Raw genomic sequence first — 10,690 nt, forward strand, 5'->3', positions numbered from 1 at the left:
CCTTCATTATCTCTAAAAGCAGCCAGCCACAATAATACCCGGTCAAAAAGGAGATAAACTTGCCTGTCACATAAAAAGGACACCCAATATTTTTGTCCACATCATATTAAAATAAGAAGAAGGAAAAAACTCTTACTCTGCATCATGATCACGATCATGACCATGTTCTGCCTATTCCAAATACGTCTGTTAATAATATTATAAGCAGTTGGACTCTCTCCAAAGTTGAAGTTCAGTGGTCCTGAGAAAGCCTCACCTGGAATCTCCAGTGCGCAACGCCAATTTCTGCCTTGGTCCACGTGGGGAGTCATTCTTCGTTTTTAGGAGACTTTCTTGGGCTGGCCTTGTGGATCATAAGGGATTTTTGTTGAAATATCCCTTGAACTTATAAATCAGTTTCAATTTGTCACATTAAAGAAAAATGTAAACAAAATGTTACCTTAAGTTTTCAAAATCCATGATTTGTCACATGACTTTAACATCATCTAATTTTCCATCCATTTTGAAGGGTGTTTTAGTTTTTCCAAGCAAAAGAGTTTACATAGCTTTATATTTAAATTATATAAAAAAAAAAAAGGGTTTACATATTGGAAAAATTAAAATACCCTTCAAAATGGATTGAAAATGGGATGATGTTAAAGTCAGGTGACAAATCATGGATTTTGAAAACTTAAGGTGACATTTTGCTTAAATTTTTCTTTAAAGTGACAAATTGAAACTGATGTATAAGTTCATGTGACATTTCTAAAAATATCCCTAATTATAATTATGAAGTCATATTTGGGTCAAACTCTAAGGCCAGAGGGCTGGCACGAATGGGACGGGCATTTTGGGCTTCAACTCCTGGTTTCCATCCACAGGGATCCCATACTCACCAAGATTATTATTGAAGAAGGGTTTTACTTAAAAGCAATAAATTTCAAATGACATTTTAATTTTAGCCATTGTGATTTTACTTTTCCTATTTTAGTCGTTGTGTTCAAACTCAATTTATCTATCAAATTAACACGAAAATTAAAATAGAAGTTTAGTTTTTAAAACTCATAAGGTGGCCTTTCAATCTCCTAACTAGGCATGTAAAATTGGTTGAATTGGGTCAATCCAACCTTAAGAGGGGTTAACCTGGCCACTACCCACTACTTAGTTACGGATTTTTTCGGCCTTAAGGGTTGAATAGGCCAGGCCAGACCAACCCTATATTAAATACTCTCCTACCCAATGATCAAGAATTTTCGGGCTCATATGCGGACCAAAGTGCTGGGCTTAAATGACCTTATCAAATAAGGCATATGTAATTATTAATGAAATGCAAGGATCATTAATACTAGTTTACTTCCTTTTTTTTTTCAGAGAATTGGGGAGGGGCCACTTTTCCTGGGATTCAAACGGGTGACCAAGGAGGGGAAGGGCAAGGAACCTCAACATTAAGGTAAACCCTTGACTTTAGTTTACTTTTTAATGAAATAAATTACCTCGAAGATTCATAAACTAGTGGAGGGATCTAGTAGACAGTAGATTGTGAAATTATTCACATAATTTTTAGCCAACGAGATTATCAGCATACTTTAAAGTGCAAAACAAGTAAGAAACAAGGTGAAGAGTAGTAAGGAAATCCACAAGGAAAAAAATAGTAACAGGCTCTGGGAGTTCATACTTGAACTGCATCAAGTGGTATCAGAGCGACCTTTCTGCATTTTGCATCCTTCCTTGAGTTTAAAGCAAAGAGCTCTCATAGCATATGCTGCACGTGCCCTGGACAAAGCAAAAATGATGCCGCACGGCTATACTTTCTAATTACATTCGAATATTTTAAGAGTACAGCCGAACGGCTGTACTCTTTAAATTCGAACGAACACGAAGCTTGCACTCGCAGAGGATGGAACTTTCTCTCCCAGTCACTGCTTCGTCCTCCGGTTTCGGCACCGAAAACAGACCCAACCCGCCTAGCCACCGCCTAGCCGCCTAGCCGCCTAGCACCCGCCTAGCCACCGCCTAGCGCCCGCCTAGCCACCGCCTAGCGCCCGCCTAGCGCCCGCCTAGCCGCCCGCCTAGGCCGACTTTTCAGTTCTCGCTCTCCAGCATCCAAACGCATTCTCTCTCTCCCCTTGTCGTCAAGGTCTGTTGCCTCTGTTCATTCATTGTAAATTTTAGTATTCAATAGTTCATAGCTTTTTCAATTTTGAATTTTGATTGAAACGCTAGATAATGTAGGGGTTTTAATTTTTTTAAACATGCTCTTGACAATTGTTGTATGAGGGCACCTGTGTCAATTGTCGTAAATCAGTAGAAAATGTGCTCTTGAATTTTGTTAAGATTATATTGAGAGCCTAATGTTGGATTTTGAGATTGCAGTTTAGGAGAGCATTACGTGATTTTTCATGTAGGTAAGGGAAGTAGCATAATGACTTTAGGTTTTCGTGTTATGGCCCAACACCTGAAGTTCTTGAAAGGCTTTATAAGGTCATACAGAGTCTAGCTAATCTAGTGCAACAGTATTTTAGGCTGGATGGGACACCAGGCAGTTTTTATGAGTACATATGATAATGATAAGCCTCAAGGAAAGGTTTCATCGGAAATACTTAACAAGGGGAGTGTGGGACCACAAGGAATTGAAGTTCATGAAGTTGGTACAGTTGGTATAGAGGAGCTACGAAATGCATAAATAATTATCTAGGTTTGATGAGTGCATTTTACTCCTTACTTGTGGCATGTGAGCTCTGTATAAAATTTCCGCGGAGCCTAAGACGAAGCATCATTATAAAAGTCTCAACTCTGAAGTTGACTTCTTATTTTGAGTATGTGGACATAGCACAGATAATAGAAATGCACTGTGGGGGACAATCATAGTATATGTGAACAGAAAATAGCGATCTAAATTCCAACTACCAAGTGAGAAGAAAATCTTGGAACTTAAGAGGTGGAGACCAAGAGTGATTGACAGTGGATCATTATCCAGAGATCTATTTGATTTCCCCTACATTGCAGGCAGAAAATAAAAAGGCCAATCGTAATGGGAGAACCAAGCACGCCTCAAGCCTGGCCAGGTGTCTCACATAATGAGTGATTTTCCTTTCCTTAGGGATGTTGATAGCTAAGCCTCATCATCATACATGCCCTTATTTATCTTTAACTAGTTTTCCTTCGGTTATGGGTACATTTGGTGGTCTATGTTGTACATGTTCCTATCACATTAACTTCTGTTAACTTATCACTAACAGGGTTCACTCCCAGTGTTTTTCTATTGTATTGATTTTTAATTGTCCTTTTGAAGTCACTCCTACCATCCATATTAATATTTTCATTCCTGCTACATGGTTGTGTTGCTCTTATGTGTGTCTAACACTTTGCCCCGTAAAACTAGCTACGAAAAGAATTGAGAATTTATGATATCAGTCAGAGAGATTATAGAGTCTCCAAATCAGTTTTAACAGATGCCCTCCTTACCAGCTCTAAAACTGCATGAGTTCTCATAGATGACATTAATAGCCACTCCGATAGGACAACTGAAACTTGGGCTATTGATTTTATCTTGCAATACTTGCAAGATGATCTATAATAACAATCACAGAATCTGTGTAGAAATCCTTTGCTGTAAGAGTTGCTGACAGGAAGCTTTTGATAGATTTGATCCTATTGGATATCCAAGATTTTACCGCGCATGGATTAATCTTTTGCCCATCATGTAACTTGACTGTTTTATGGAGTTCCTGTATTTCAAGAGAAGCTGAATTTTGATTTAAGGGGAAGTTTAGGTGGGGTTTTTTAAAGGGTAAATGACATTTATGGTGGTTAAGTTAATAATGAGATAAATTTTAAAGTTTTTTTGAGAATCCCTTGATGCGGTTTGTAGGTTCTTCCTATGAAAAATTCCTATAACCTCAAAAGGGATAAGATCAGACCATCAGACAAATCATATCTATCAAAATTATTTTAGCTTGATACTCCAGCAAGGGCTTTTTAACACTTTGACATATGTTCAGTGCACTTTGACACAAGTACTTTTCAGTCACTAATTCGGAGTGTTGCTACTCGTAACTGTATTAGCTATATGAGTCATCACTTGCTGTTTAGTTAATTGGATATTCTTCCTTAACATATGCAGGCTTTTCTGTGTTGAATTTAGACTGAACATAATGGAACAAAAACAAATTTCATGTGAAAAATGCTGTCCAAGTGTTTGGAATTGCAGCAAGTTTTCTTTTTGAAAGCTTAAATGTCGGGAAGCAAAGTGTTGCTAACGTATAAGCGAAGGCGGCAATCAAGAACAGATCCTGTACAGGGACAAGAGTGCTGTAATTCACTTTTTGTTGCTCCCGATGATACTTCTTTAAGCAAACCACCAGATAAGCGTTCATCAGAACATTACATAAATTCTGCGGTGAGATTTTAGAAAGTTGGAACCTGTTCACTTAGTTTGTTTCATAGGGATATATGTTGTATGTCAATCATCTTTATGTAGATAATTTAATAATCCATCCTTCCCTATTTTTCCACTGAAGTTATGGTCCAGAAGAATGTTAGAAGACTTGAAGATGGGGGATTGGAGCTGCAGAGTGCATATGATACTGCTCCGGCAACTTCACAGGTGATCCTGAAGCGATGTTCTCACGAAAGTGATGGTGTTTCAATGTGCTTCTGCTGGATACAGTATCGCCGTGTGGCAATACTGTATAAATAGAAATTTTAAACGTATCGCCGTGCGGCTATACTCCATAAATAGAAAATTTTCCCGTCAAGCCGCCCGGCTATACCCAATAAATAGAAATTATAACTGTATAGCCGATCGGCTATACTGTGTAAATAGAAATTTAGAGTATAGCCGACCGGCTATACGATATAAATAGAAATTTTTCATGTAGAGCCTCGCGGCTATACCCCATAAATAGAAATTATAAGAGTATAGCCGCTATGCTATACTCCCTACATACAATATATTAATAGTATCGTTGCTATATTGTATAAATAGAAATTTTAAAAGTATAGCCGGGTGGCTATATACTATAAGGGAATTTCACAAGTTTAGCCGCCTTGCTATACGCCATAAATAGAAATTATAACGATATGGCTGCCCGGCTATACCTGTTAAATACAATATTTTGATAGTGTAGTTGGCGACTGTATGCTCTAAATGTTTTAAAAGTATATCCGCACGGCTATACTCGTTAAAAGTATAAAACTAGTTTATTTACGCTTTTTTTTTCCCAGCTTCTGTTATTTAATATATGGAATTAAGTAATATTATAGTCTTTTTTAATTACTTTAATTATTGTTTCTTTGGTGGAAACATAGAATATTTTAAAGGACAGCCACACGGCTAGAACCCATAAGTAGAAATTATAAAAGCATAGCCGCGCGGCTATGCTTGAAATTTAAATAGCAGAGTCGCACGGCTATAAGCTATAAATAGAAATTTTACATGTCACGACCCGATCCGAGAATAAAGAATATTCTCGAATCAGGGTGCATGAATTGAAAGAAATAAATAAAAAGACTGAAAAATTGTTTAAAATGCGTTACCATTATATTTATAAACAAAATTATAATAATCTTACAAGTGTATAATATATAAATAAAAGTTTATCACTCTAAACTAATCCAACTTCTCTGGTTTCAGTTTTGTCTTGCCCACTAATTGATCTAAAAAACAAAATAGGTGAAGGATGAGCAAACCACCGCTCATTGAGTAGAATATGTCAGTCAAGCAATGTCATTTTACACTATCTAGAAAAATATAATAAAAATATACACAATCCAAACCATATCACATCATTACTTCATATCTTGGTTATCCTTCACAAAATGTACCCAATACAAGACCCCTATCGGCCTTACTGCCCTATGTCCCGTCTGGTACATTTATCCTTCAGATGCCCTATCACTGAAGTTCTCATGTTTTATGAATAATACATACTTTACAAAAACTCAAAATAATACTGTGTGAAATATTGCTCAAATTAGACATGCTTGACTTACAAATAGAGAGAAGTTTGTAAACAGATTTTCACATTTATCACAAAATAAGAACTTTTAGAACATATTATATAATCCAGTCACCATGATAAGTATGAAATAGTGCAAGACAAACACACACACACACACACACACACACACACACACACACTTCATCTTCTCTCTCTCTCTCTCTCTCTCTAACACTACTTCATGGTAGAAATCTACCTCAAAGGATTGGAATGAATGATTGAAGTAAGGAAGCATGATACTTGTAGGAGAGGCTATGGATGCACCCAAATAATATTTATATATACAATATTTTAAACCACCAAAAGATAAGATAGAAGTAAGGGAATAATATGACTTATACCCCTTTGGCCAATGTTATCACAACACCACCACCAAAAGATAAGATAGAAAGATAAGGAAATAATGTGAGTCAACCCAATGATATCACAACACCACTTGTTACTAACATGCAAGGTGGCATGGCAATGATGATTTAATTAAAACCAATTCTATGTCTCTACACGTGGATAACAATAATGGTGTCATCTTTCAACTAAAGGGATAATCTCATACTAGGCTTAAGATTTAATAATATATAAGCATTCACAAAAAATATTTAACTAAGAAAAATTCATATTAATAAATAATTAATATGTAGTATGAATAATTATTATATATTTTTACAGTTTCTCATATTCCAAGTCTAGCTGCTCGACTATACTCCATAAATAGAAATTAAGGGGTATAGCCGCGTTGCTATACTATTTATTTATTTATTTAAAAAGACCTTTATTATGCATCCACGAATTTCATATGATTGGATCTATTATTTCCTAAAGAAATATAAGCATTACATAATTCCCTTCAGCAAATGTAAGCTCTGTATCATTTCTTGAAATAAATGTCACTTACACATTAACCCGGAAGTGCAATATTTTTGAAGTTAAATAGTATAAAGGAAGGGTTTGTATGACAAAGCCTCCAAAAATTATGATATTTATTGCTAGTGAAACAATACACAGAACTATTTGAGTTGAAATTATTTTTGAGTTTAACTACCATTTATTTTGGTAAATATCTTATTAGGTTCTGCAAACATGACTAAAAGCTATTGATAGGTCAAATTATATACTTACAATGTTTGATATTACTTAGTTCCAGAAGAAACTTACATAGATTCATACATACACATAATAGAGTTAATGTTGAAATTATGAATAAACATGACCGATACTTATGGTCTCGTGCTAGAAGCATATTAATCATAATTTGCTTCATATGAACTCATTTTCTGATAAGAACCATAAGTTTTTTTTATCTGTAATAATTTATGATATGAAAATTTTATTTTTGATTGAATAGTTTTGGAAACCATGGTATTTATGTTACACTATATATTGAGCAAACATGAAGATTTTGCTCCACGTTATTATCTTTTTGTTATTTATATTTGGTCTTGGAGGACAATACTCACCACTCTAATCAAAACATTATTTTGATGAGAACAATTTCCTGTCGTTAGGGGGAGAAAAGATTGTTCCTAAAGAACGATGTAAATTGTTATGAAATGATTTCATTATTGTTTCATCAAAATTTTGTGCCACCTAATGTGAAAATAAGGTAGAAAAGAAACCACAATCTAGAAGATTGCAAGTCAAATTCTAGAAGCATTTAAAAATACAGCTGAAGTGACAAATCACATCAAAATACTGATGTCATAATTAGGCAATCTAAAGTGGTGGCAAATGATTTATATATTTGTGTGCCTAAGCAGTCCACAATTGGCTCTGTTGAAGTTGAGACTATATTAAAAGGTCCATGCAGCCCAAATAATATAATACTATATGAAATATCCACATTTCCTATATATTTAATCTCGGAAGAGATATAGTCTTATAAGAAGACATAAGTCCACTAGAAAACAATGAGAGCCCTTGAAGAGGCATGGGTACCCAGTGGCTATGAAAATGTTTATATCTTATACACGCAAAAAGAGAAATGTGTGTTTATAAATTGATGATCATCAATGATACTATTTATATATAGTACGTACACTACTACAAAAATCGAAATAGACGACGGGAAACCACCGTTGTGTAAAAGGTTTTCCAACCGTCGTGAAATCGACCGTCATCTATTTGGGTGTCAAACTACGACGGCTTTTCACCGTCGTTGTTTATCTGTAACGACGACGATTTTTAAAGAAAATCGGTTTTTAAAGAAAATCGTCGTTGTTTAGAAGTAAAGATCGTTAATTATATGAGGAAAGACGATTGTTTTTAATAAAACCGTCGTGTATTGTATGTAAAGATAACGATTTTTTATGAAAACCGTCGTGGATTGTTTATAAAGACGTCATCTTTACATACAATAGACGACCCTTTTTAAAAAACCGTCATCTTTACATACAATAGACGACCCTTTTAAAAAAAGGTCATCTTTACTTGACAATAGACGACCATTTAAAAAAAAAAAAAAACCATCATCTTTACATATAATAGATGACCCTTTTTAAAAAAACCGTCATCTTTACATATAATAGACGACCATTTTTATAAAAATCGTCATCTTTACCTATAATAGACGACCCTTTTTTATAAAAACCGTCGTTAATTATCTGTAAAGACCATGATTTATAAAACCGTCATCTAATAAGTTTCCAAACTGCTACATTTTAGTTCTTTTTGATTTCCTATGATGCTATACAATTATTTTAACTAGAAAACCAACCATAATGCTTTATTAATGAATATATACACTCAAAAATAGTTTCTTTCATAAAACTTGAAGATTCAATAGTTATTACATAGTTAACCAATCTTTATTCTACAACAAACATAATTCCTAACAAGATCTACGTACTCCTAATCCAAGCATTCCTCAACCAAACATACAAATGATGCACAACTGAAGTCTTCTCCATCATCCTTGTAAATAAATCAAAATGACAAAGAGAAAAAAAAAAGCTAAGATTATAAACATAAAAAATTAGGTGGAAGAGAAATTTTACCATTGGTCCATATTTCCATAGGAAACTTGTAAAATGAGCATTAAAAAGACCATCGAGAACCTGCAAAAGGAAAAATATATAAATAAAATGATGGTGAAAAGAGAAGGTAACAAATTTTCAACAACAAAAAAACATACGACTCACATAGAAAACCTGCAAAAGAAAAAGTTATAAATCTGCAAGCTTCCTCCTCATCTCCTGATAACCAAATCAGAAAATCTAAAAAGAAACCAGAAATATAAAAAAATATGTAAACAAACCAGACAAATCAAGAGAGACAAAATCTGAAATTAGGGAGACAAAGAACATACCAGAAACGCAAAGAGACTAATCCAGAATTCACTAGCAAGATATAGAAGGGTATTGAGAGATTAGGTTACTTTCAAATCAAACCTTTCAACCAGCTTTGATTCTCAAATACAGAACCTCCTTCTACATCTTATGGATCTGCGAAGACCTCAATCTCTTAACTTCTTCATTGATATCAATTTTTTGAGATTTTGTAGAGAGTTTCATGAGGGTGTTTTAGAGAGTGCAGGAGGGTTTCAAGGAGGGATAGATAAGGTTTTAGAGACGGGGGAAAATATGAAAATTTGTCGAGCGCGAATTCACTTAAGTAACCTTTTTTTAGCTTGTTTTAAAAGACGACGCTTGTTAATGACAGATAAGGTTTTCAAAGACGGGTGAAAATTTGTCGAGCCCGAATTCACTTAAGCGGCTATTTTTTAGCGTGTTTTAAAAGACGACGCTTTTTTTACATATCATAGACGACCACTTTTTATAATATCATAGACGACCCCTTTTTTTTATAATATCATAGACGACCCCTTTACATATTATAGACGACCCTTTTTTATATAAAAAGCGTCATCTTTACATATCATAGACGACCCCTTTTTAACAAAAACCGTCATCTTTACTTCATAATAGACGACCCTTTTTTAAACAAACCATCATCTTTATATATAATAAACGACCTTTTTTTAAAAAAACCGTCATTTTTACTTCGTAATAGACGACCCTTTTTAAAAAAAACCGTCATATTTACTTTATAATAGACGACCATTTTTTAAAAACTGTCATCTTTACTTCATAATAGACGACTTTTTTAAAAAAAAAAACCGTCATCTTCACTTCATAATAGACGACCATTTTTTAAACAAACCATCATCTTTACCCTTTTTTTAAAAAAAACCATCATCTTTACTTCATAATAGAGGACTCTTTTTTAAACAAACCATCATCTTTACATATAATAAAGGACCCATTTTTGGTACCCGCCCAAATTTTTAGAGTTTTGCACGACGAACTGTTGGTCGCGCAAACTTTTGAGAGACGAAAAATTGGCTCGTAGCACAATATTTATAAAAATAATTGTTCTGAATAAAAAAAATTATTTTATGATTTAAAATATAAATAAGGTTAAAGCTACTTAATAAATGTATATACTATTCAATTTCTTAAGTGTTATACGTACAAAATAAATAAATTTAAAGCTACTTAATAAATATATATATATATATATACACACACCATTCAACGATCCAACCGTCAAACTTGTTTGTATATACTTCAAGATCGTATACCCCAAAAATCGCAAAAAACAAACATTCAGAGATCTAGTAACGGGACAAAATTTTTCGATGGTTATAAATGAAAAATCACGATTTAACGGTTATTTTAACTCTGATTTGAAGATTTTTTTACAGCTACACTCCT

General features: G+C 34.0%; 1 long non-coding RNA gene across 1 annotated transcript; it reads left to right on the top strand.

Moving 5' to 3' along the window:
- The first annotated feature begins 1,884 nt into the window (after window positions 1–1,884).
- LOC148917391 (uncharacterized) lies at window positions 1,885–5,144 on the top strand. The gene is made up of 3 exons (XR_016127232.1): window positions 1,885–2,116; window positions 4,103–4,378; window positions 4,500–5,144. It is a non-coding gene; the product is annotated as an uncharacterized LOC148917391 (long non-coding RNA).
- The last annotated feature ends 5,546 nt before the right edge of the window (window positions 5,145–10,690 follow it).

Source organism: Prunus mume, linkage group LG5 (genome assembly GCF_029339155.1).
Source record: "Prunus mume cultivar Tortuosa linkage group LG5, ASM2933915v1, whole genome shotgun sequence".
NCBI lineage: Eukaryota > Viridiplantae > Streptophyta > Magnoliopsida > Rosales > Rosaceae > Prunus > Prunus mume.